The sequence below is a fragment of the Pseudorasbora parva genome, chromosome 14 (genome assembly GCF_024679245.1).
Source record: "Pseudorasbora parva isolate DD20220531a chromosome 14, ASM2467924v1, whole genome shotgun sequence".
NCBI lineage: Eukaryota > Metazoa > Chordata > Actinopteri > Cypriniformes > Gobionidae > Pseudorasbora > Pseudorasbora parva.
Window position 1 is genome coordinate 16,486,983 of NC_090185.1, and position 25,572 is coordinate 16,512,554.

At 38.4% G+C, this 25,572-nt stretch overlaps 2 long non-coding RNA genes across 2 annotated transcripts; one reads left to right on the forward strand and one right to left on the reverse strand.

The window, feature by feature from the left end:
• Positions 1-2,984: 2,984 nt before the first annotated feature.
• On the reverse strand, positions 2,985-4,134 carry LOC137039459 (uncharacterized). The gene is made up of 3 exons (XR_010897656.1): positions 3,963-4,134; positions 3,548-3,877; positions 2,985-3,313 (listed from the first exon to the last, which is right to left on the reverse strand). It is a non-coding gene; the product is annotated as an uncharacterized lncRNA (long non-coding RNA).
• A 7,201-nt stretch (positions 4,135-11,335) lies between these two features.
• On the forward strand, positions 11,336-12,186 carry LOC137039460 (uncharacterized). Its single transcript, XR_010897657.1, has 3 exons — positions 11,336-11,392; positions 11,478-11,797; positions 11,952-12,186. It is a non-coding gene; the product is annotated as an uncharacterized lncRNA (long non-coding RNA).
• The last annotated feature ends 13,386 nt before the right edge of the window (positions 12,187-25,572 follow it).

The window sequence follows — 25,572 nt, forward strand, 5'->3', positions numbered from 1 at the left end:
GGCGATTCAAACTCCTGCTGTGTGAACAGCGTTCTGACTGAAAATTACATCGGCGATGACCGACAGCCAATGAAAGAGTGAGATACAGGGCAGCAGGACGTTCAGGGAGGAGTTATAGAGCAGAATATCAGTATTTTAATAGATATATTTACAATTCTATCAAACAGAAACAAAGCCCAAACATTTGCACATCCAGCCACAGCAGCAGCACATTAAATAATTATTTATTTACCTCAAACTGTCTTTGCAGAACACAATCCTGGCTCCCTCTGTCTCTCCAACAATTTCTTCCGCCATTATCTTTTTTCTTTTTCTCCACAAATCAGCGCACATACAATTTGAAGCAAACTTTGTGCAGTTTATCATTTTTAATAACAATTCCAAGTCTCGCGCGAGAACTCCGGTCAGACGCACGTGTGATCTCGCGTTGTTTACTTGTCACATCGCACGTGTGTTTGGGAAACGTAGTTTGAGCACCGGAGAGAGAGAGAGTTGTCGGCGATTGTTCCTCTTGTTCAGTCATACAGTGTGAACTCCTCTGTCGTCAAACCATCGTGCAGTGTGAACACAGCAGTGACTGAATAATAACCCAGATAGTCATGCAGTGTGAATAGAGCAGTGACCCGACGAGTTTGAAAATCGTGCAGTCTGAACTAGGCTTAAGTCACTTGTTATGTTATGAATCTTTAGTAGGCTATCTTTTGAATGTTTTTTTTTTTTTGTTGTTGTTGTTTCTTTTTTTCATATTGGAGGAGTTACATATATTGGTGCCTGTTTTATGTAATGTTGTTTTGTTTGTTCTATAATAAAAATAAATAAATAAAAACAGTTTCCTAGCTGCTGAGCTTGTGAATCAATAAACAAATTCATGCACTGGTAAGGACAATACTGGAAAAGGTTTATTAACAAACATTTTTATTAAATGCAGAACTGAAAACATATAATCCACTTAGGACAACATCAGGTACTGAACAAGAGAAACACTGGGGTATAAATATTAAATACACAGGCTACAGAGAGGCTAATAGGTGAGGGTTATCAATCATATGTAGCTATAGAAACAAGGGCTGTATCCGAAATCGCCCCCATTTTGAGGTGACAGTGTCCAAAACCATTAAATGTTATTGAGAGCCCTCATTAAATCCCACAATTAACCGCAATAACAAGTGTGCAACTGATGTAGCCTATGCTCAATGGCTTAGAGAACATGTGCTGGTCATATAATTAGAATATCATCAAAAGGTTGATTTATTCCACTAATTCCATTCAAAAAAAATGAAACTTTTATATTATATTCCATCATTACACACAGATTGATATATTTAAAATGTTTATTTTAATTTTGATCATTATAACTGACAACTATGGAAAATCCCAAATTCAATCTCAGAAAATTAGAAAATTACCAATACAAAGAAAGGCCAACTGAATCTTGGCCAACTGAAAAGTATGGACATGAAAAGTATGAGCATGTACAGCACTCAATACTTAGTTGGGGCTTCTTTTGCCTGAATTGCTGCAGAAATGCGGCATGGCATGGAGTCGATCAGTCTGTGCGGCATGCTGCTTAGGTGTTATGAGAGCCCAGGTTGCTCTGATAGTGGCCTTCAGCTCTTCTGCATTGTTGGGTCTGGCATATCGCATCTTCCTCTTCACAATGCCCCATAGATTTTCTATGGGGTTAAGGAGAGTTTGCTGGCCAATTAAGAACAGGGATACCATGGTCTTTAAACCAGGTACTGGTTGGTTTGGCACTGTGTGCAGGTGCCAAGTCCTGTTGTAAAATGAAATCTGCATCTCCATAAGGTTGATCAGCAGCAGGAAGCATGTATCCATCATGCCGTGTTACCACTGTGCGGTGGTGTAATGGTGTGGGGGATGTTTTCTTGGCACACTTTAGGCCCCTTAGTGCCAATTGGGCATCAATTAAATCCCACAGCCTACCTGAGCATTGTTTCTGATAATGTCCATCCCTTTATGAACACCATGTACCCATCCTCTGATGGCTACTTCCAGCAGAATAATGCACCATGTCACAAAGCTCGAATCATTTCAAATTGGCTTCTTGAACAATGAGTTCCCTGTTCTAAAATGGCCCCCAAAGTCACCAGATCTCAACCCAATAGAGCATCTTTGGGATGTGGTGGAACGGGAGCTTCGTGCCCTGGATGTGCATCCCACAAATCTCCATCAACTGCAAGATGCTATCCTATCAATATGAGCCAACATTTCTAAAGAATGCTTTCAGCACCTTGTTGAATCAATGCCACGTAGAATTAAGGCAGCTCTGAAGGCGAAAGGGGTCAAACACAGTATTAGTATGGTGTTCCTTATAATCCTTTAGGTGAGTACATTCTACTGACTACACCACTGGACACATTTGAAGTGCTTGCATTTTTAATTGTGTGTGGCCCAATCAGGCATTTTTGGGCAGAGCTAAATAGAATTGTATTTGCATTTACTATAAACAGACAATCTGTTAAAGGGCAAAGTAAATAATTAATTAATTAATTAATAATAAAATAATTTTCACATAGTATTTTTGTTGTGTTTTTAATCTATATCCCCCTTTTGCCATTTTACATCAGTGTATGTTTATATGAAAAACCAAAGATTGAAGTCAAAGAATGAAGGCTCTCGCAAAACACTTACTTAAGATGTAGATAGAAGATATTGATCTGTCCAACCTATTTATTGTCTATTTTTATTGTCTATTAATATTTAAGATCTATGTTGGAGAAACTGCATTTGGAAAGAGCCGTCATATTCAGATGACTCTTAAATGAAGCTGGTTGACCAATTTCAACTGTAATTTCTGACAAAAAAGTTTTATCATTCTTGTCTGTTTCATCCAGATATGCCTTTAATTTTCAAATGACCAATCAGGAGAGCCGAGTGGACTAATTACTGCCACTACATCTCATGATCTGTGTAACTCAGAGAGAGACAAACAAACAGTCAGAAACATTACAAAGTTGGTTTATTATGAAAGCAATCGTTATTATAAAACTTGTTTGATAGTTTAAATGCAGACAGGTTTAGTCATTTTATTACAAACAGAAAAAGAGCAAATAAATTCAAATGTTTTAAAGTCCTTGAGAGTCAAATTTGTTCATTTAGCACACAATTCAATCATTAGAATAATCAGCAATCAATCTGTCAGTATATTACTTGATTTCATATGCAGAGTATGGCAGTAATTCTAGATATTGATGATCAGTCAGCGGATCCTGAAGAGGAACAGCAGTGCCGTCGGTCTGAAGAGACGTCATTCTTCTGTCACGCTCAGGAAACTTCACGTCAGACCTCTAAACTAATCATAAAAGACATACATTATAACATGTAACCTTTCACCTCAGGTCCTGCTCACCCCGCTTTGTCATCATTTATAAAGACGCTTCACATTTGCACATTCATTATTTTTTTCAAGTTTAAAAATAACTTTATCTAAAAATATACATTTTATAACAACATTAGAAAAATAATGTTGATTAAATAATAATATATACATCTCAGTTGTATAAATGTATTGCAGTTTAACACTTACCAGTGGTGTCCAGTCTGATACCGTCACTGATCTTTAGAGCAAAGCCGGCTTTTATACAGTAATAAGTTCCTAAATCATCAGCAGTGACATTATTAATAATCATTTGGCTTCTGCTTCCTTCTGTATATTTGTTGCGGAGACTTTCGTCGTAATATTCAGCCTTTTCAGATCCAAACGTTCGTAGTAACATCACTGGACGAGATGATGATGGTTTTATGACAAACCATATAGCAGCTTTACATTTAAACTCACAGGCTAAAGTCACGCTCTGTCCTACAGTCACCTGTTGATCAGTCAAACCTTCTGTGTGTTGACACCACACAAACACACCTGAACAATCAGAAAACATCATTCAGATTATCAGATCATGACAGGAACACATTCAATCACACAACATGACATGAAATAAACTTACAGAGGAGTAAACGCAGTGCAGTCTTCATTCTGGGATCTTGTTGAATGTGTTCAGGCTGATCTTGTGTGAAGGTTTATGTGTGTAACTTTATAGTAAATCTTAGAGGAAGTTCTTCTGCTGAGCTTCAGAAAATACAAAAAACTAAACAAATGACTCACCCGACTTAGGTTAGTTCACCCAAAAATGAACAGTTACAAAATATTGTTTGTCATCAATTCCTCACCCTCATGTTATTCCAAACCCTTGAGACTTTCTTTCTACTTCGAATATATATTTGAAAACATATTTGAACCCTTTCCAGCAAATTACTGTTTATTGAGATACATCAACTTAGGGACATCAACTTTTTACAAAAGAGGAAAACATTGTCCTCAGTGTGAAAATATGGATCTCAGAATTATACACTGGAAAGGGTTAAACTTTGTAAAATATGCTGGAAAATTATAAAACTAGTATGTTTGCATAGTGTTTGTTTTAAAATATTAACATATTTTGCCCCATGTGACATCTGTACATTGAATTGCATTTGTCAAAACTAACTAACACTACTTAACACCAATTTCTAAAAACTGAAAACTTCTTATGCAATTTTTACATGATGACATGTTTTGGCGCCTGTAACTGCAAAACAAGCTGGAACTGTTCCAGTCATGACACAATTATTAATAATGCATAAAGTGTGCAATGAAGTAGCCAGAGGTTTTATTTTTGCTTGTTTGCTTTTTAAAACCTCTCGCTATGAAATACATTTCTTGTAATGATGGCTGTCTTGACTCATTCCAGAGCTTATAGACAGTCAGCTTAAAGCCACAATATGTCATTTTTCGCCACTTATTAAAAACAAAGGCATACCTTGATGACGGCTTAATTTCACAGAGCTTTTATTATGCCATAGATGTCCGCTTTCGCTTCTTCCACTCATGTGTATGTGGGGTAATGCGGCTCTGTTTTATCATATTAGGTACATTTGAGTGTGTTGAAGGTTATGTTATAATGTTACTCTGTGCGTTCGCTTGGCGGCAGACACTTGTTGCACTGCAGTGGGCTAGATCAATTAAAGAGCAATTATATAAGAGCAATTATATAAGACATTTTGTTTATTTATATAGCATTTTTGCTCAGTTTGTGACAATAAGGTATAGTTTTTATTGTGTTTTATTGTGTTGTTGTTGAATAAGTTATGATATCGTATTGTTAAGATAAGTATTCGGTTCAGTCCAAGTCAATTTTCCTTTTAGGAAAAGTGATGCATTCATTTCCATAAAGTACTGCCTGGAAATAAAGGGTTTGGGTGATTCATTTATCCTAAACAATTGTGTAACCGCGTGGGGTGCGTTTCCCAAAAGCATTGTTAGCCAACTATGGTTGCAAGTTGGCAACTTTATTTTTGTTTTTATTTTGTTATTTTCCTTCCAGATAATATTTCATCAAACCTCTTTTTTTAGCAGGTCAACACATTGGGATTCTTTCTTTTAAAACTGTTCATGGTCTTCTGTAAAATTAACAAATTATGCTTTTTTAATTTAGTTTAGATGACTAACCCAAACCAAACATAACACTGACAGATATCACAAACATAATTATTACAAATCCAAAGAGAATTTAACCCATAAATATTTGTTTTGTTGGTATAAATTAACAGAAGAAATTAATAAGAGGAAATAAACCAAATGTGGCAAAATATGCAGCACATTTTTAAAAAGTAAAAAGTTGATGAAATATGGTGGGCCAAAAATAAACAAAACAGAAGTGAAAACAGCATCTAGATTTCAAATCAAGGTCATGTGGTGGTTACACAATTGTTTAGGTTAAATGAATCACCCAACTCCTTTATTTCCAGGTTCACCACCCCTGCTTTATATGAATGATAAATATATTAAATGATATACCGGTATATTTAAAAATATACAGAATAACACATTGTGTTAATATATTAAAAAATATTGAATAATACATATGGAATTACCACTTTTCATTGAAAAATATCAACTTAACCACAGGCTCTACTCTACAGGACAATGATAACCCCAAAACTCAAACATACCAGAAAACCTTTTAAATGACAAAATAATTCAATAATTCTGTTACTTAAAACTAACAGAACCCCCCCCCCCCCCCATATTAATATTGAGCAAAACATGTGAAATAACACAATGCATCTAGAATGTATTCACAGCGCTTCACGTTTCCACATTTCGTTACGTTACAGCCTTATTTCAAAATGGATTCAATTCATTATTTTCCTCGAAACTCTACATTTACATTCAGCCATTTAGCAGACGCTTTTATCCAAAGAGACTTACAAAAAGGGGAGAGCAATAGAAGCAACAAACAAACAAAGCCAACAACCTGCAAGAGCTGTAAGCATTCTCAATTAATTGAGCACAATACAATTTTTTTTTTTTGACAAACAAACATAACATTTTATTGGATAGTTAAGTGCTAGTCTTTATTGGTTAGGTGCAATTGGAAAAGATGTGTCTTAAGATGTTTTTTTATAAAAGGCTACAGACTCGGCAGCACGAATTGAGATCGGCAGGTCATTCCACCAGGTGGGAACGGTCCAGGAAAATGTCCGTGAGAGCGAATTCATGCTAGCCTAGAAATCTAGACGCACCCTAGCGGCAGCAAATATAATCTGCCCGTGCGTGTCGTCTAGCAACTCTCAATATCCTTCTGAGCTGTATTCGCTTAACTCTTGCAGAGACTCTGGAAGACTTGGAGTTAAGCTTTTCTCTGAGAAAAGAACAAAGAACAGCACTGAAGTCATTCTTAAAAAGGGATGATGTGTTCGGAGTTTTGCTGACCGGATAGGGCGAATGTTTAATCTATCAACAAGCTCTGTTTCACCTTCGTTGCTCTGGTTGGTGGTAGCGCTATCCTGTCGCGTGCAGAGGGAGTTTGAACGACAACCGATTTATCCAGCCCCTCGGATTGAGCCCTGTCAATGGTGAATTTCCAGACCAAACATCTTGATGTGGGTCTGGCTTGTCAGGCTAAATTCATGCCTCTTTGGGATGGAACCACGAGGCGCCGTTCACTCGCAGAACGCAAGCTTCTGGAGGGTGTGTAAGTCTGAACAAGCGATTTAGGTATATTGGTGCAGAGCTGGTGGTTGCTTTGTAGGCGAGAACCAGTGCCTTGAATTTGATGCGAGCGGCCATTGGCAACCAGTGCAGTCTGATGAAGAGAGGCGTGACATGTGCTCTCTTCGGCTCATTAAAGACCACTCTCGCCGCTGCATTCTGGATTAGTCGCAAGGGTTTGATAGTGCATGCTGGAAGCCCAGCCAGAAGAGCATTTCAATAGTCCAGTCTGGAGAGAACAAGAGCTTGAACCAGGAGTTGTGCAGCCTGTTCTGATAGGAAGGGTCTAATCTTTCTAATGTTGTATAAGGCAAATCTGCAGGACCGGGCTGTTGCAGTAATATGGTCAGTGAAGTTTAAATGGTCATCAATCACAACTCCAAGGTTCCTGGCTGTCCTGGATGGAGTGATGGTAGATGAACCGAGCTGAATGGAGAAATTTTGATGAAGTGCTGGGTTGGTTGAGACAACAAGTAATTCTGTCTTTGCAAGATTAAGTTGAAGGTGATGCTCCTTCATCCAGCCAGAAATGTCTGTCAGACAGGCAGCGATACGAACACTGACTTTTTGAAATAAGAAGAAGAGTTGAGTGTCATCACCATAGCAGTGATAGCAGAAGCCGTGTTTCTGAATGACAGAGCCTAATGATGACATGTAGATGGAGAAGAGAAGTGGTCCAAGCACTGAGCCCTTGGGAACCCCAGTAGCTTGATGATGTGACTTAGACACTACACCTCTCCATGACACCCTGTAGGACCTACCAGAGAGGTAAGACCTGAACCACTGGAGAGCAGTTCCTGAGATCCCCGTCGTCTTAAGTGTTGACAGGAGGATCTGGTGGTTAACTGTGTCAAAAGCAGCAGACAGATCCAGCAAGATGAGTATGAGGATTTGGAAGCTGCTTTTGCCAGTCTCAGTGCATCAGTTACAGAGAGCAAGGCAGTCTCGGTCGAATGGCCGCTTTTGAAGCCGGATTGGTTGTTGTCCAGGAGGTTGTTCTGTTCAAGAAACATAGAGAGCTGATTAAACACAACTCGCTCAAGTGTCTTTGCAACTAAAGGCAGAAGGGATATTGGTGTGTAGTTTTCTAAAAGTGCTGGATTCAGAGAGGGTTTCTTAAACAGTGGTGTTACCCGAGCCTGCTTAAATGCTGTGGGAAAGGTTCCCGTGTGAAGAGAAGTGTTGACAATGTGAGTGAGTGCAGGAGTGATTGAAGAAGAAATTACCTGAAGGAGTTGAGTGGGTATAGGATCAAGTGGACAGGTTGGAAAGGGTGATTGGAAAGGATGAGTTTAGAAACATCTGCCTCGGAGAGCGGAGAGAAGGATGGAAGCATGTTCGTGTTAGTTGTTGAGATGTGCGTGTCAGTTTGTGGTGAGGAGAACTGGTTGCTGATGAGAGAGGTTTTGTTTGTGAAAAATGATGCAAAGTCATCAGCTGTAAGAGTTGATGAAGGAGGGGGAGGAGGAGGACAAAGAAGAGAGGAGAATGTTTCAAAGAGTGTGCGAGAGCAATTGTTGATTTTGTTGTGGTAGTATGTTGTTTTAGTAGTGGAGACATTTGTAGAGAAAGAAGAGAGAAGAGACTGATGCAAGGTAAGGTCAGTAGAGTTTTTAGATTTCCGCCATTTCCTCTCTGCCGTCCTGAGTCCAGAGCGATGTTCACAGAGAATATCAGACAGCCAGGGGGCAGATGGGGTGAGACGGGCTGGTCTGGATGAAAGGGGGAAAAAACTGTCTAAGGAGGATGTTAGAGTGGAGCAAAGAGTGTCAGTAGCACTGTTAGTGTCCAGTGCTGAGAACTGAGCAGGTGGAGGGAGTGAAGATGAAACCATAGTGGATAGGCGAGAGGGAGAGATTGAGCGTAGATTACGCCGAAAGCTAATCTGTGTAGGAGTGTGTGTTGTGTCAGGAGTCAGTATGAGGTTAAGAGTGATGAGAAAGTGGTCTGAGGTGTGTAATAGAGTAACTAAAGTGTTGTCTGTGGATCCGTAGCGTATGTTGACGAGGTCTAATTGGTTACCTGATTTGTGAGTAGCCATAGTAGATTCTAATTTAAGGTCAAATGAAGTCAGTAGAGTGCTGAAGTCTGTGGCTAGGTGTTTATCAAGATGGATGTTGAAGTTACCAAGTAGAATCAGAGGAGTGCCATCCTCAGGTAAGCTAGAAACTACGCATCCAACTCCTCCACAAAGTTACTGAGGTGACCTGGAGGACGATAGACCACTACCACATGAATTTTAACAGTGTGAGTAATAGTGATTGAGTGTGATTCAAATGAACTGGCCGATAGAGATGGTAAGGGATATGGTAACTCTACAAACAATACCCCATAATGACAATGTGAAAGATGTTTGTTTGAAATCTTTGCAAATGTATAAAAATAAAAAATAAAAATTCACAGATTTCACCACAAATATGCTCTGTTTCCACTGATCATCCTTGAGATGTTTCTACAACTTGATTGGAGTCCACCTGCGGTAAATTCAGTTGATTGGACATGATTTGGAAAGGCACACACCTGTCTATATAAGGTCCCACAGTTAACAGAGGGACCTTACAAACCTGGTTTGAGTCAGAGCACAAACCAAGCCATGAAGTCCAAGGAATTTTCTGTAGACCTCCTCCGTAGAAACATTTCTACAGCATTGAGGATCCAAATGACCACAGTGGCCTCCATCATCTATAAATGGAAGAAGTTCGGAAACACCAGGACTCTTCCTAAAGCTGGCCGTCTGGTCAAACTGAGCGATTGGGGGAGAACGGCCCTAGTCAGGGAGAAGACCAAGAACCCGATGGTCACTCTGACAGCGCTCCAGCATTTCTCTGTGGAGAGAGGAGAACCTTCCAGAAGAACAACCATATCTGCAGCACTCCTCTAACAAGACCTGTATGGTAAATTAAATAAAGATTTAACTCTTTGGTCTGAATCTGGAGGAATCCAGGTCCCGCTCATCACCTGGCCAATACCATTCCTAAATTGAAGCATGGTGGTGGCAGCATCATGCTGTGGGGATGATTTTCAGTAGCATGAACTGATGAATTCATCCTTGATGAAAACCTACTCCAGAGCACTCTAGACCTCAGACTGAGGCAAAGGTTCATCTTCCAACTGAACAATGACCCCAAGCACACAGATGACAAAGGAGTGGCTACGGGACAACTCTGAATGTCCTCGAGTGACCCAGCCAGAGCCCACACTCTCAGAAAAAAAGCTAGTGCTGTCACTGGGGGGGGGGTACCCTAAAATACAAAAGTAAAAAGGTAAATCTTTGTACCTTACTAACCCCTAAATGGTACATATTAGTACCTTTTCAGTTTTGTACCTTGGGGTACCGCTCCAGTGACAGCACTGTACCTTTTTTTCTGACAGTGCAGACTTAAACCCCCGATTGAACATCTCTGGAGAGATCTTAAAATGGCTGTGCACTGATGCTTCCCATCCAACCTGATGGAGATTGAGAGGTCCTGCAAAGAATAATGGGAGAAACTGCCCAGAAATAGGTGTGCCAAGCTCGTAGCACATTACTAAAACAAAATTAAAAAAGTAATTAGTGCCAAATCTGCTTCAACAAAAAATTGAGCAAGGGCTGTGAATACTTATGTACTAGTGATATATTTTAACTTTTTAAAATGTAAAATATATATATACACATTTGCAAAGATTTTAAACAAACTTCTTTCACGTTGTCATTATGGGGTATTGTGTGTAGAATTTTGAGGGGGGGGGGGGGTTAATCCATTTTTGAATGCTGGAACATAATGTGCAAAAAATGAAGCGCTGTGAATACTTTCCGAATGCACTGTAATTTTAACATTTACCATTCCTTTAACAGCCAGATGCAAAGCATGCTGGGAACTAGAAATCTGCTGTAACTCATTCAGTGAATGTGTGTGTACTTGTACATGCATTCACATTAATATGGAAACATGTTTGTGCAATTTACAGTAAGTACACAGTAAAGGATAAAACATTAATGTAGTCTGGTAAAGTGGATAAAACAAATATGTAATGCTATTTTTGTCTACATTTCTAAATATTTTATATGTATTAATATATAGCCATACATGATCAATGCATACGCAGTACATTTCAACTAGCTTCTCATATATGGAAATGTATTATGTAATATAATACATTATATTTTGCAGTGTATTTCCACATATTTTTTTCTTTCATCATTTCAGTGAGTCATTTGTTTAGTTTTTAGTATTTTCTGAAGCTCAGCAGAAGAACTTCCTCTAAGATTTACTATAAAGTTACACACATAACCCTGCACACAAGTTTAGCCTGAACACATTCAACAAGATCCCAGAATGAAGACTGCACTGCTTTTACTCCTCTGTAAGTTTATTTCATGTCATGTTGTGTGGTTCAGTGTGTTCCTGTCATGATCAGATAATCTGAATAATGTTTTCTGATTGTTCAGGTGTGTTTGTGTGGTGTCAACACACAGAAGGTTTGACTGATCAACAGGTGACTGTAGGACAGAGCGTGACTTTAGCCTGTGAGTTTAGATTAAAAGCTGTAGTATGGTTTGTCATAAAACCATCATCATCTCGTCCAGTGATGTTACTGCGAACGTTTGGATCTGAAAAGGCTGAATATTACGACGAAAGTCTCCAAAACAAATATTCAGAGGGAAGCAGAAGCCAAATGATTATTAATAATGTCACTGTTGATGATTTAGGCACTTATTACTGTATACAACCAGGCTTTGCTCTAAAGATCAGTGATGGTATCAGACTGGTAAGTGTTAAACTGCAATACATTTTTACACCTGAGAGCTATTATTATTATTAATGCTAATATATTAATGCAAAAGCAATATATCAAGTAAATATAAAGTTTAACAGTGTAAAAAAAATTAGCAGCTAATGTATGTCTTTTATCATTTGTTTAGAGGTCTGACATGAAGTTTCATGAGTGACAAAGAATAACATCTCTTCAAACCAACGGCACTGCCGTTCCTCTTCAGGATCATATACTCCCATACTTAAATGGCAACATTCTGACAGATTTTAATGAATTATGTAATGAAATAATGACTCTCACTGACTGTAAAAAATGATTTAATCACAAATTTGTCTGCATTTAAAACATGAATCAAGTTTTATATTGTTTGCTTTTAAAATAAATCAACTTTTTGATGTTCAATTGTTTGTTTTGTCTCTTTCTGAGTTGCTAAAATCATGGGATGTAGTGCCAAGAGTTCTGGATGTAACAAACAAGAAATGAGTCATTTGCGTATTAGTGCATTTGTCAACACAACTTTCCAAATGCAGTTTGGAGCACAGATCTGAAATATTTAAAGGCACACTATGTAGTTTTGCCGCAAGAGGTCAGCTATTCAAAAGAAAGAGTAAAATCAGTTCCCAAGCTGATTCAGTTGATGTAGCCTATGTTCAATGGCTTAGAGAACATGTGCTGGTCATATAATTAAATTATCATCAAAAAGTTGATTTATTTCACTAATTCCATTCAAAAAGTGAAACGTTTATATTATATTCCTCCATTACACACAGACTGATATATTTTAAATGTATTTCTTTTAATTTTGATGATTATAACTGACAATAAGGAAAATCTTAAAAATCTCAATCTCATTCCCTTCACCTTTCTATTAATATGCTTGGACACAGATCTCTAACAGCCAGCCTCTTTCGCAATGACATTTTTAGTCAGCAGTCTTCACCATTATTGTGTAGCCTATACTGCCGTGCAAAGGCAAAAGGCCATAACTTCGTTTTTGGTCGAAAATGAGTTATTGACATATTTGGGACATTCAAGTCCTCCTTTATCATGTGGATAAATATTGTAAGTCAATTCTGTTGTTTTTTTTGAGAAAATTATGGATTGTCTTAACAATAACTTCCAAATGGAAGTTACTGCCTTTTGCCTTGGCATGACAATTTTTGCAGACAATACAAAGGCGGAGTGCAGTAACTTCAAAATAGGGGTCAAAAGTCACGTTTGAGTAAAAATGTACGTAGATAATTTTCATTAGGCCTACTAAAACATCTAAATGGCAGATTTCCAGTGTCCTACCTAATTAATTTGGCTGGACAACAAAAAATCTTTAAAGGACAACTCCGGTGAGAAATGAACCTAGGGGTAATTAACGGATGGTTACCGAGTAGATCGTTCTCTGGGATGCGTTTTCATGAAAATCGAATGTAAAGAGTTTTATCTTTAAAAACAGATAAGCTTATAACGCTAGTCTATGGGGCACAGGGTCAACACAGGGTGGTAAAATTAAATCGCTAGTTAATACCACTAACAAGGCTCAAAATAGCCTCTACACTAACACGGTAGCATAATGAGGGTCCCTACATGCAAACCGAAGCATTGAGAACTTTGTAAGTGTACAAACAGTTTAATAAGAAGATACTTTATAAACATAGTGCCTTACGCGTTCAAGGACAGCCACCATCTTGGAAAACAGTCTCGATGAATCGATCCACGAGCGCTGTTCTAAGTGAGCTGGTCGATAGGAATTAAGTTTGTGAAATGTACTAACATGGACATTTTTATTTATTTATTTTCTTTGTTCTGTTCAGTGTTTTCTTCCGGAAACAACGGACCATATGAGATTCCAAGTCACAGTTCATTACTTAGCAGAGCACTCGTGGCTCGATGAGTCGAGACTGTTTTCCAAGATGTTTATAAAGTATCTTCTTATTAAACTGTTTGTACACTTACAAAGTTCTCAATGCTTCGGTTTGCATGTAGGGACCCTCATTATGCTACTGTGTTAGTGTGAGGCTATTTTTAGCCTTGTTAGTGGTATTAACTAGCGATTTAATTTCACTGGGGGGGTAAATTGTGTTATTTTGGCAAGATTGCCTGCTAAAATTCACACTCATGGGTCTATATATCACATAATAGTCGCTTCCACCCGCGGATATAGAAAACAACCCGCAGAAAAAAAACGCAGACTTGGCAACACAGTGCAGTTGAGCTCTGTTGACATTTGACAACTAGCGTAATGCGTTGCTTCATTGCTCTGATTGGTTGTAGGTCTATCCAATTGAGGTCTTTCCTGGTTCGGTTGAAACACGCCCCATAATCACGGCCCAGTGGAGCAGTTTCAGACTCATATTTTGACTAGAATTAAGTATGACCACGTCAGGCTAAAGATTCGTAGCTTTGTGTTCAAATTAAACCACATGCTGTATACAACCCAATCGCTAGATGGCAGTGTTATTTCAGAATGTTACTGAAGCGGAGCTGGAGAGAGCTGGCATCTCAGCACTCTGCCTGAGTAAAACTCCTCTCTAAAAGAGCTGCACGTGGCGCGTCTTTTTAAAGATGTTTCGTCGTTGGCTAACCCGACGATTATTCATCGGCCACACCCCCCTCTTCGGAGTTGCTGGCCGTATGTCTTGCCCTGCACTGCTTCCGAGCCCTACTCAAGTACAGGCACGTACTGGTCCGGTCAGACAATACAGCGACAGTAGCGTACATCAACCGCCAGGGTGGTCAACGCTCCCGCGAGATGTCACAACTTGCCCGCTACCTCTTGTTATGGAGTCAGAAGCGTCTGAGGTCGCTACGTTCCATTTACATTCCCGGGGACCTGAACCATGTGGCCGACGAGCTGTCGTTGTGTCAGCCTCTCCCAGGGGAATGGAGACTTAATCCCCAAGCGGTTCAGCTGAAATGGGACCAGTTTGGCGATGCACAGATAGATCTATTTGACCTCCTACGACTCCTCCCATTGCTCCTGGTGCTATTCCCTGACCTAGGGAACCTTCGGGCACGGATGCACTAGCGCACAGCTGGCCGCGGGGCCCACACAAATATGCGTTTCCCCCAGTGAGCCTTCTCGCACAGCTCCTGTTCAAGATCAGGGAGGACAGGGAGCAGGTACTAGTGGTCGCCCCGTATTGGCCCGGCCGGAACTGGTTCTCCAAACTCATACTCCTTGCGACATCACCTCCCTGGCCTCCGCAGGTTCCTCAGGGGGGCGAGAAGATTTAAGCCACCTCGCCCTTTACAGGTATCCTCTTGTAACCTCACAGTGGTCCTAACTGCCCTGCGTATGGCCCCTTTTCGAGCCTCTGCAAACTGTGGAGCTTAAGTTCCTGTCAATGAAGACAGCATTCCTCGTTGCTCTGGCCTCGATTAAGAGGATGGGGGACCTGTAGGCGGTCTCGGTTGACGAACGTGCCTGGAATTCGAGCCAGCTAACTCTCACGTCATCCTGAGACCCTGGCCTGGATATGTGCCCAAGGTTCCTACCACTCCCTTCAGTGGCCAGGTGGTGAACCTGCAAACGCTGCCCTTGGAGGAGGCAAACCCGGCCTCGGCACTGCTCTGTCCAGTAAGTGCCCTTTGTGCTTACATAGACAGGACACTGTGCTTTAGGACCTCAGACCAGCTCTTTGTCTGTTACAGAGGGAAGTAGAAAGGGAAGGCTCTCTCCAAGCAGTGGTTGTCTCAGTGGATAGTGGACGCCATTGTCCTGGCTTACCAGGTTAAGGGTTTGCCATGCCCCCTTGAGGTCAAAGCACACTCCACTAGGAGCGTAGCTGGCTCTTGGGCTTTAGCGCGTGGCAATTCACTGACAGACATTTGTAGAGCTGCAGGCTGGGCGACACCCAACACATTCACCAGATTCTATAATCTGCGAGTGGAGCCTGTGTCCTCTCGTATACTCGCTACCAATGGCCAGTGACTGGACACACGCTGGTGTCTTCGATTGCTGCGTCATTCGTGCATACGTGCGCTTATTCGTTCAGGTGATCCTCCCGAAGGCCCTGAGTTCCTCCAGCACTGTTGATGCTGCCACCAGAGTGCATACACAAATGGTCTCAGCCCTCGTGTCAGGCTAGGAGCCCCGTGTGCATGTTTCCCCCGCAGGCCAACCGTCACGTGTATTCTCCACGGTAAGTCTTCTTGAGTGTGTGTCTTGCCTTGGAAATTTTTTCCAGCTGCAGCTGAATACTCCAGGTTATTCCGTATGCAGCCCATACATGGGTCATAAGTGTATTTCTAAGTCCTCCCTACGGGTAGGCACTGTGATTGCATTTCTCCAAGTGGGATATGCCTCCCAGTGTACCTTGGTAGCTGAGCCGGTCCCTCGTCAGTTTAATTCCAAGGCAGGGTGCACAGGTCAGCCCAGGATGCTGAAAGACAGCCGCTGTGCCGTGATTAGATTGGGACCCCCATTTCATCAGTACTGACGTAACTCGGAGTGTACTGGCGTAACTCGGAGTGTACTGACTGAAAGGGAACGTCTCGGATACGAATGTAACCCTCGTTCCCTGAAGGAAGGGAACGGAGACGTTACGTCCCCATGCCAAATCTCCTGTATCGCTGGTATGGTCGGGGCGGTCGGCCTCGGCTCCTCAGCAGTAATATAAACGCGTGACTGCTATGCAACGCCGTTTATACCCACGCAGTGGGGCGGAGTTGCATTATGCATATTCCGCAGACCCATGACATTTTCATGTGATTGGATCGTTTTTATTGAGATTGAAGGCAGCTGGCTTTGTAAGCTAAACTCAGATTTCGTCAGTACTGACGTAACATCTCCGTTCCCTTCCTTCAGGGAATGAGGGTCACATACGTAACCGAAACGTTTTACTATCCTTATGGGGACATTTGGTCCCCAGTCCCACAATGTAATATAAACAAGGACACACACACACCAATATGCATTAAATGTTGTCTTTCCATTCAAAATTAGTTAACACAAATAAACATTTCCTTTCATTTTCTTTTACTACTTCCCAGAATGTGATAAACCTCAAACTCTTTTGCAAGGAAAAATGTGTCTTTATTTGGTCTGTAAAATTATTCTTAACATCTATAACAAGAACTCGATGATCACAGGGGTATGCATGACGCAAACCATGATCTCCACCCATTCCAAAATGAACCTTTCTAATTTTGTATTAGATTCATTAAAACTATAATAATGTTTGAAATGATTTAGGAAGAAACATTGTTCAGGTGTATATTTGGGCCTTAGTTTCCCAAAACATGGCATCACTTACACTTCAATCAATAGTGGTCAGTAAACAACAAGACCAAAAAGGTCAGTGTAAGTGTACATTTCATAATTTTTTATCTGCCAAGCTTCAGAGAAAATTAAATGAATCAGAAGAACTTCCTCTAAGAGTTTCTGTAAAGTTACGCCCATAAACCTCCACACAAGATCATTCTGAACACATTCAACAAGATCCCAGAATGAAGACTGCACTGCTTTTACTCCTCTGTAAGTTTATTTCATGTCATGTTGTGTGGTTCAGTGTGTTCCTGTCATGATCAGATAATCTGAATGATGTTTTCTGATTGTTCAGGTGTGTTTGTGTGGTCTCAACACACAGAAGGTTTGACTGATCAACAGGTGACTGTAGGACAGAGCGTGACTTTAGCCTGTGAGTTTAAATGTAAAGCTGCTATATGGTTTGTCATAAAACCATCATCATCTCGTCCAGTGATGTTACTGCGAACCTTTGGATCTGAAAAGACTGAATATTACGACGAAAGTCTCCGCAACAAATATACAGAAGAAAGCAGAAGCCAAATAATTATTAATAATGTTACTGCTGATGATTTAGGCACTTATTACTGTATACAACCAGACTTTGCTCTAAAGATCAGTGACGGTATCAGACTGGACACCACTGGTAAGTGATATATTGTATTATGGTAAGTGATATATTACAATATTATTATTATCTAAATGATTGTTTTGCATAACAATAACCCAAAAAACAATTGATACTTTGCTTTTCTAAAGAAATTTCTCAAGAGGACGTTTCTTGCACCAAACTGGTCACTGCAAAATATATATCTCAGATATATTGTTATACAATCATAACTATGTTTCTTATAATAACAAAATGTTATAATTTATGCTAATTATTTTGTAATCTAAATGTCACGGATGCATGACAACATTTTTAATAATTATCCAAATTACCTGTAAAAGATAAAACATGATCTCTCTATAAACCACAAGGTCCCAATAAGCCAGACCAAAAAAATGTACCACAAGATCAGAGATCAAACCTGGGGTTGACACTCACGATCAGCCTGCTGGTGGTTCTGCTGTTAGCTGCAGTGATAGGTGAGCAAAAAAATTATATTAAAGATCACAATCAGGAAAATCACTTTTAAACTTAAGCTTTTTTGACATATTTATTAAATTATATTAAATACTAAAATATATTTAAAAATGAATTTTATATTAAAAAAATAAGTTTTGCTGTGATATATTTAACGGATAATTTTCCCGATTATTTTGCTATTTTAGGTTTATTAAGGGTGAACCGTAAACTGTCTAAGAAAATTCCTAGATATGCAAACGTTCCTCAGGTAAGTAATGTCTTATTGCTGTTTATAGTAATAATTCAGTTAACAAATACAAAAAGTGTCATTATTTGAATGTGAAAATGTGAAGCATCTTCATAAAATGGGAATTAGCAGCTAACGTATGCTTTTTTTTAAAAAAATCATTCGTTTAGCATTTGGACAGAAGAATAAAGTCTTCTCAGACCGTCAGCACTGATGGGCAACACAGCTGCAGCTCACTGCCCAATCATGTATATATCGACGTACTGCCATAATCTGAATATCAGATAGCAACATACTGATGGATTGTTGCTTGATTCTAAAAATCAGAATTGTGTGTTGAATTGAACAGTAATGTCAATGGAGTTTTATGATAACTTTTGATAAACTTTGTAATGTTTTTAATTGTTTATGCCTCTTTTTGACTTGCTAATTGAGTGGAATGGGATGTAATGAGTGTTGTAGAAAGTTAAAAGTATCATTACAAGTGCATTACAATATTGTGTTACTCCCTAAAAAAATAACTAGGCTAATTGTGTAACTTAGTTTTAGTTTTTAAAAGTTATGTATTAGCCTTAGTTTTTCTCACCTGGGGCCCGTTCTTCGTACCTCGCTTAATACATCTGAGATGATTTGATAGATCCCAGATCTTTTAATCGTGATAACTGATCTCTGGCTAATTTGGTTCTTCAAACGGATTGGAGTAAAATATCTGCATTAAGTTATCTGAGATCACTGCTCGTGCTCGTGCCTGTGTTCCCTGAAGAGGGCAGATGCATCTGTCGGTACACGATCCGTTCCACCTGCACGATCCGTTCTACGCATGCGTAGTAAACTCTTTAGAAAATGCGCATGCGCAAATGAAAATACTGTTTTGCAACGATTTACGACACTGCACGGTCTGTTCCACGCATGCGCATATTTATACCACGAGACGAAGGTCTTCAAAAGAACATTGAAGGGATTATTTTCCTCATTTATGATATTAATTTTAAAAATGGCACAAACCGTCTTTGACAATACTAACGTACTGACCTCAGACCAAAACACGGCAAGTTTAGTAAGTTTAGCCTAATTACGTTACCAGCAATGAATCGCAAAGTAAGGAGGAAACTGATCATACGTTCATGTAACGACTCACGTCCTTTGCTATTTATTTTGTGTTACATTTAAAAGCATCAAAATAGACCTGCTGTTAAATGTAACACAAATATGACGCAAATTGTGCCGCCTTGCCGTCAAGTGTTTCATTTGTACCGATAGTGTAGGAAAACCGTGACGTTTTCTACTACGTAATTTTGCGCATGCGTAGAACGGATCGTGCAGGTGGAACGGATCGTGTACCGGCAGCATCCACGATCAGCAATGCCGCGATTGGCTGGCGTCAAGACAACGTAATGACATCACATAATTAAAAAAGCCACCTGCAAAAAACATGAAAAAACACGAATTTCTGGACCTTTATAAGGAAACAGACCAAACCAACATAAAAGTTAGAAAAATTAAGTGCACTGTTTTGATTAACATGATTCCCAATTGTTTATATTCACGATTTTATAATATTTGTATACATTTTAGATTTTTATTTCAAAGTTGTAATTTCATTTTTGCACTGTGTTCCCTGAATCAGGGCAGATGCATCGATACTCGAAACCACGATCAGCAATGCAGCGATTGGCTGGCGTCAAGACAACGTAATGACATCACATAATTTAAAAAGACACCTGGCAAAAAACTTGTCAAAGAAAAAAAAAGAGAACCTTTATAAGGACCTTCATAAGGAAACAGACAAACGAACAAACCAACTTAAAAGTTAGATAAATTAAATGTGCACTGTTTTGATGAACATGATTCCTAATTATTTATACTCACGATTTTATAATATTTGCACACACTTTACATTTGTATTTTAATGTTGCAATTTCATTTTTAATTCAATTTGAAGCAGATTTGTTATGTGACAATATTAATTAAAGTTTCTTAACAGTCAAGATCTAATGATCTGCATCTCTTGCGCTGCATTAATCCATCCCATAATATCCGTCATCACGCACGACGGAGATTAAATGCACATTTGGAAAAATAGATGCATTCAATATAATAATAGATCTCTCTTCTATAATAATTGGAATGAAAACAACATTGTGTTAAACAACTTTTAAATTCAAACTATTTTATTATCTTATAGTGAATTTTGGATACATTTGGGTTCCCAGTTACACCAAAAGAGTTTGGTGTTGTAGCCTATTTGGTGCCATACCTCAACACGTTATACAATTTGCAAGAGTGTATGGAGGTGATTCTTCTGAGGCAGTATATGTTCAAAACAGCATGTTTTAGGAGACATTGACATTCTGATACACAGTTGTACCAATAAACATATTAGGGATATTATTACAGGGGAAACAGCTACTCATAAAAGTTTATTGTGGAACAGTGTATTTAGGAATATAAACTGGAATAAAGCTTGGTTTATATGTGAAGCCTACTGCTTAAATAATGAAGTAAAAGAAATTACATTTAAAAATGTACATGGTATATATCCAGCTAAAAATGTATTAGAGAGGTTTAATTTAGATTTTTGTTCAATAGAAAAAGAATCTATTATTCATCTGTTTTGTGATTGTTTGTACACAATGATTTTTTGGGTGGACATTGAAAATGTCATTAGAAGAAAAACAAATGTTATATTTCAATTAAATAATTTTGATTATGTATATATTCCAATGAACGTGATAATAATAATTTCACCTTTATTGTACAACTTTTTATTATCTTGAGAAAATTTCATATACACAAGAAGAAAAGATCAGGATTCAAGCCACATTTTATTCATTTTCTTCAGGAGACTAAGGACTATTGCACCAGTTTAAAGAATATTATGAATAAAAAAGCAAGAAAGACTTGTAATATTCTTAAAGAATAGATATTTTTGATTAATTTATCAAGGTTTGTATACTCCGGCATTTTTTTGTTTCATTGTTCTTTTTCATGACATTTTTGTTTTTGTTTCATTTGTTATTTTATTTTATTTTATTTTATTTTATTTTATTTTATTTTGTTGTATATGTGTATTCATATGTTTTCTTTGCTGTATTTTACATGTTTTTTTCTGGCAATAAAAAAAAACAAAAACAAAAAACAGAAAAAAAAGCTGCACAATGTGTGTAAACTTCCAATACATCTATAAAGTAATTATTCCATCACAATTCACAAATACATTTCTCAATCAAACAGCTGTGTCTATAGTATTAAACACAAATTTTACACAACATTAAAATATTATTTTCAAATAAACTTTTATATTTATTATTATTTTAAATTATTATTACCCCTGGTTCAGTAATGAACTCTTGTAATAAAGTAGCAGTGACTGGGACAGATTTTTTAAGCACCTCAAGATGCATCTAATCCTGTTTACATGAAATAAGCTCCCGAGCAGGTTTAAGCTAACGGACCTGTTGCTATGACAGCAAGTCCAGGATGAGCTTCGACGAACCAAACAATCCGAGATCAAGCCAAATTGTCAACAATCAAATCCGGCTAACTGAGATAGTGACGTACGAGGAACAGGCCCCTGGAGATGTATCATCCTAAATGTATGAATCCAAAAAGTCTCTTGTTGCAGAAGCCGTTTCTGTCCATTTCCTCCTCTTTTTGCAGATGGGATAGATTCAGTTCCAATCACTTTAAGTGAGCTCTCACTGACATGACCAACCTCACTGTTATGCCTTTATTTAATTATGTTTTTTCGTGACTTTAGTGCCGGGCTCCTCAACTGTGGACATTGAGAGCCACTCCAGACCAGCGTATGACATCAAAATACTGCAAGTGTTTCAAAAGCATAACGGGTCGTTTGCCCTCCAATCGCTCTCGCAGTACTTTACCAGTACACATACCCAGCATGCATTGCAGCATGAAACTTTATTTGTCACCATTGCGGAGATTCATATGCTGATTCTTGATGGTTGTGTGTCCTTATAAGACAGTAAAATCTTTTATCCACAACTCAGTTTTAAATTTACACACAATAAATGATTGTTGCAAAACATTTTGTCCCCTCATGCTGTAGTTTCACAGACTTGGTAACACAAAACTTCAATGCATTTATGACAAAACAAAGACTAGTGACTTTAGATCAGGCCAGGTTACTTTAATCATTTAAAAACAATAGCTAACATGCTTTGACTTCATTGCTATATATGGTGTCGTAGAGAAAAACTAACATTATGACGCGATGGGTCAAGAGCCCAAATAAAGCAAACACTGATCACCATTATGGTGACATACTTTATTATTTTCAATTAATATGAGTTTTAGTATGAAATAAATGAAGTCTGGATTGTGTTAAGTGAAGATGATGTCTTGAGAGATCTGTTAGTGTTTAGTAAAGTGTAATGGTGTAAATGGTTCGTCTGTTTTGTGGGTCACTATTGTGTGCTGAAGAGTAGAGCCTGCGCTTCAGTCCAGGATGATCCAGTAAACGTTGACGTTATGCTGCATGTTGCTTTATTTAAAGGCAGTAAGTGTCGTTGCTGATGCAGTGACAGTGACTCATGCATGTGTGATATTTCTGACTAACTGCAAGAGATTTGCATTTTCCAATAAATTTGTTTGTTGGTAACTTTTTTTCCGTTGGTCAGAACTGGCAGGAATAATCGTAAACTCACAATAATTTAAACAAAAGAAGAAAATTAAGTAAAAATGGTGTCATCTCTCAGCCTTGTGTTGAAACAAAACCATATGACTTTAAGCACAAAAGAGAAGTTAAGGTAGTCATAATTTACTAGCATTGCATTTTTTCCCCATGAAAATGAATAGTAGCTGCCGTTCTGCATAACATCTGCATTTGTGTTTTGTAAAAGAAAGAAATAATGGATACACAACAAGACATGTGAGATGTATTGTAAATCACTGTAGTGTTTTATAGCAGTATATTGCAGTGGAAATCACGGTCAAAAATGTTGGTTTAACTTAAAAAGGTAACCTGGTTGCCTTAAAATTTGGAGTTTATTGAAATATATATATTTTTTGTTGATACAATGAAGCAAATTGGTTTAACAAATAGAAACTACATAAACTATACAAAATATTATTGTGTCTGAACCACATCAAAACATAAATCATGAAAATAGCATAGTTTCACTGTGTCATCACTAATAAAACACACAATTACCCAATATGCTTACACAATCTTTTAATAATATTTGAATAAAGGGTTTTGATTCTCAAAAATTTTCATTGTATTAACTTTTTTTAATTTTATTTCAATGAACTCAGCATTTTAAGTCAACCAGGAAGCTTATTTTTGAAATAACTTTTTACAGTTCAGAACAATGGGCTGAGACAGTAGTGAAATATTTTTACTCTCAAGTAATCAGTGTTCTTCTTTAGAAAACTTTTACTTCATAACATTCCAAAGCATAATATTGTACTTATAATACACTCACCTAAAGGATTATTAGGAGCACCAGTTTAATTTCTCATTAATGCAATTATCTAATCAACCAATCACATGGCAGTTGCGTCAATGCATTTAGGGGTGTGGTCCTGGTCAAGACAATCTCCTGAACTCCAAACTGAATGTCAGAATGGGAAAGCAATTTTGTGCGTTTCATGGTTGTTGGTGCCAGACGGGCCGGTCTGAGTATTTCACATGCTCAGTTACTGGAATTTTAACACACAACCATTTCTAGGGTTTACAAAGAATGGTGTGAAAAGGGAAAAACATCCAGTATGCTGCAGTCCTGTGGGTGAAAATGCCTTGTTGATGCTAGAGGTCAGAGGAGAATGGGCCGACTGATTCAAGCTGATAGAAGAGCAACTTTGACTGAAATAACCACTTGTTACAACCGAGGTAGGCAGCAAAGCATTTGTGAAGCCACAACACACACAACCTTGAGGCGGATGGGCTACAACAGCAGAAGACCCCACCGGGTACCACTCATCTCCACTACAAATAGGAAAAAGAGGCTACCATTTGCACGAGCTCACCAAAATTGGACAGTTGAAGACTGGAAAAATGTTGCCTGGTCTGATGAGTCTCGATTTCTGTTAAGACATTCGGATGGTAGAGTCAGAATTTAGCCTAAACAGAATGAGAACCTTGGATCCATCATGCCTTGTTACCACGGTGTAGTCTGGTGGTGGTGGTCTAATGGTGTGGGGGATGTTTTCTTGGCACACTTTAGGCCCCTTAGTGCCAATTGGGCATCGTTTAAATGCCACAGCCTACCTGAGCATTGTTTCTGAACATGTCCATCCCTTTATGACCACCATGTACCCATCCTCTGATGGCTACTTCCAGCAGGATAATGCACATTGTCACAAAGTTCGAATCGTTTCAGATTGGATTCTTGAACATGACAATGAGTTCACCGTTCTAAAAGGGCCCCCACAGTCACCAGATCTCCACCCAATAGAGCATCTTTGGGATGTGGTGGAAAGAGAGCTTCGTGCCCTGGATGAGCATCCCACAAATCTCCATCAACTGCAAGATGCTATCCTATATGGGCCAACATTTATAAAGAATGCTTTCAGCACCTTGTTGAATCAATGCCACGTAGAATTAAGACAGTTCTGAAGGCGAAAGGGGGTTAAACACAGTATTAGTATGTTTCTAATAATCCTTTAGGTGAGTGTATAATATATTGTAATATAATATTGTTAAAAGTACATATACACTGTAAAACAATATATGTTCAATATGTTATGACAACATGTGTTTTTACATTGTTTAAACTCATCAAAATAATTTAAGAAATGTTAAACTTTTTTGTCTAAGCTATACAAGATGCAACTCATTTTTTAAAGTCAGTTTAGTATAATCTAAGTTGAAATAACTTAAACATTTCAGGCTGTAACTTTTTTTTTTTTTTAAACACAGTTTACTTAAATATGTACTTGAGTAAAGTAAAATTCTTGCAATTGTAACCACTCCTTCAAACCACCTGCTCGAAGCGGGACTCGAACCCCGGTCTGCTGGCATAAGAGTTGAATGCTCTAATAAGGAGGCTAAAGGCTGCAACCTCTACACTGTAAAAAAATATTTAGAAAAAAAAAGTTACCTGGTTGCCTTAAAATTTTGAGTTCATTGAAATTAAAATTTTGAGTTAATACAATGAACATTTTTTGATTCGACAACCTTTATTAAAATATTATTTAAAGATTTTGTAAGCATATTGGGCAATTGTGTGTTTTATTTCTGATGACGCAGT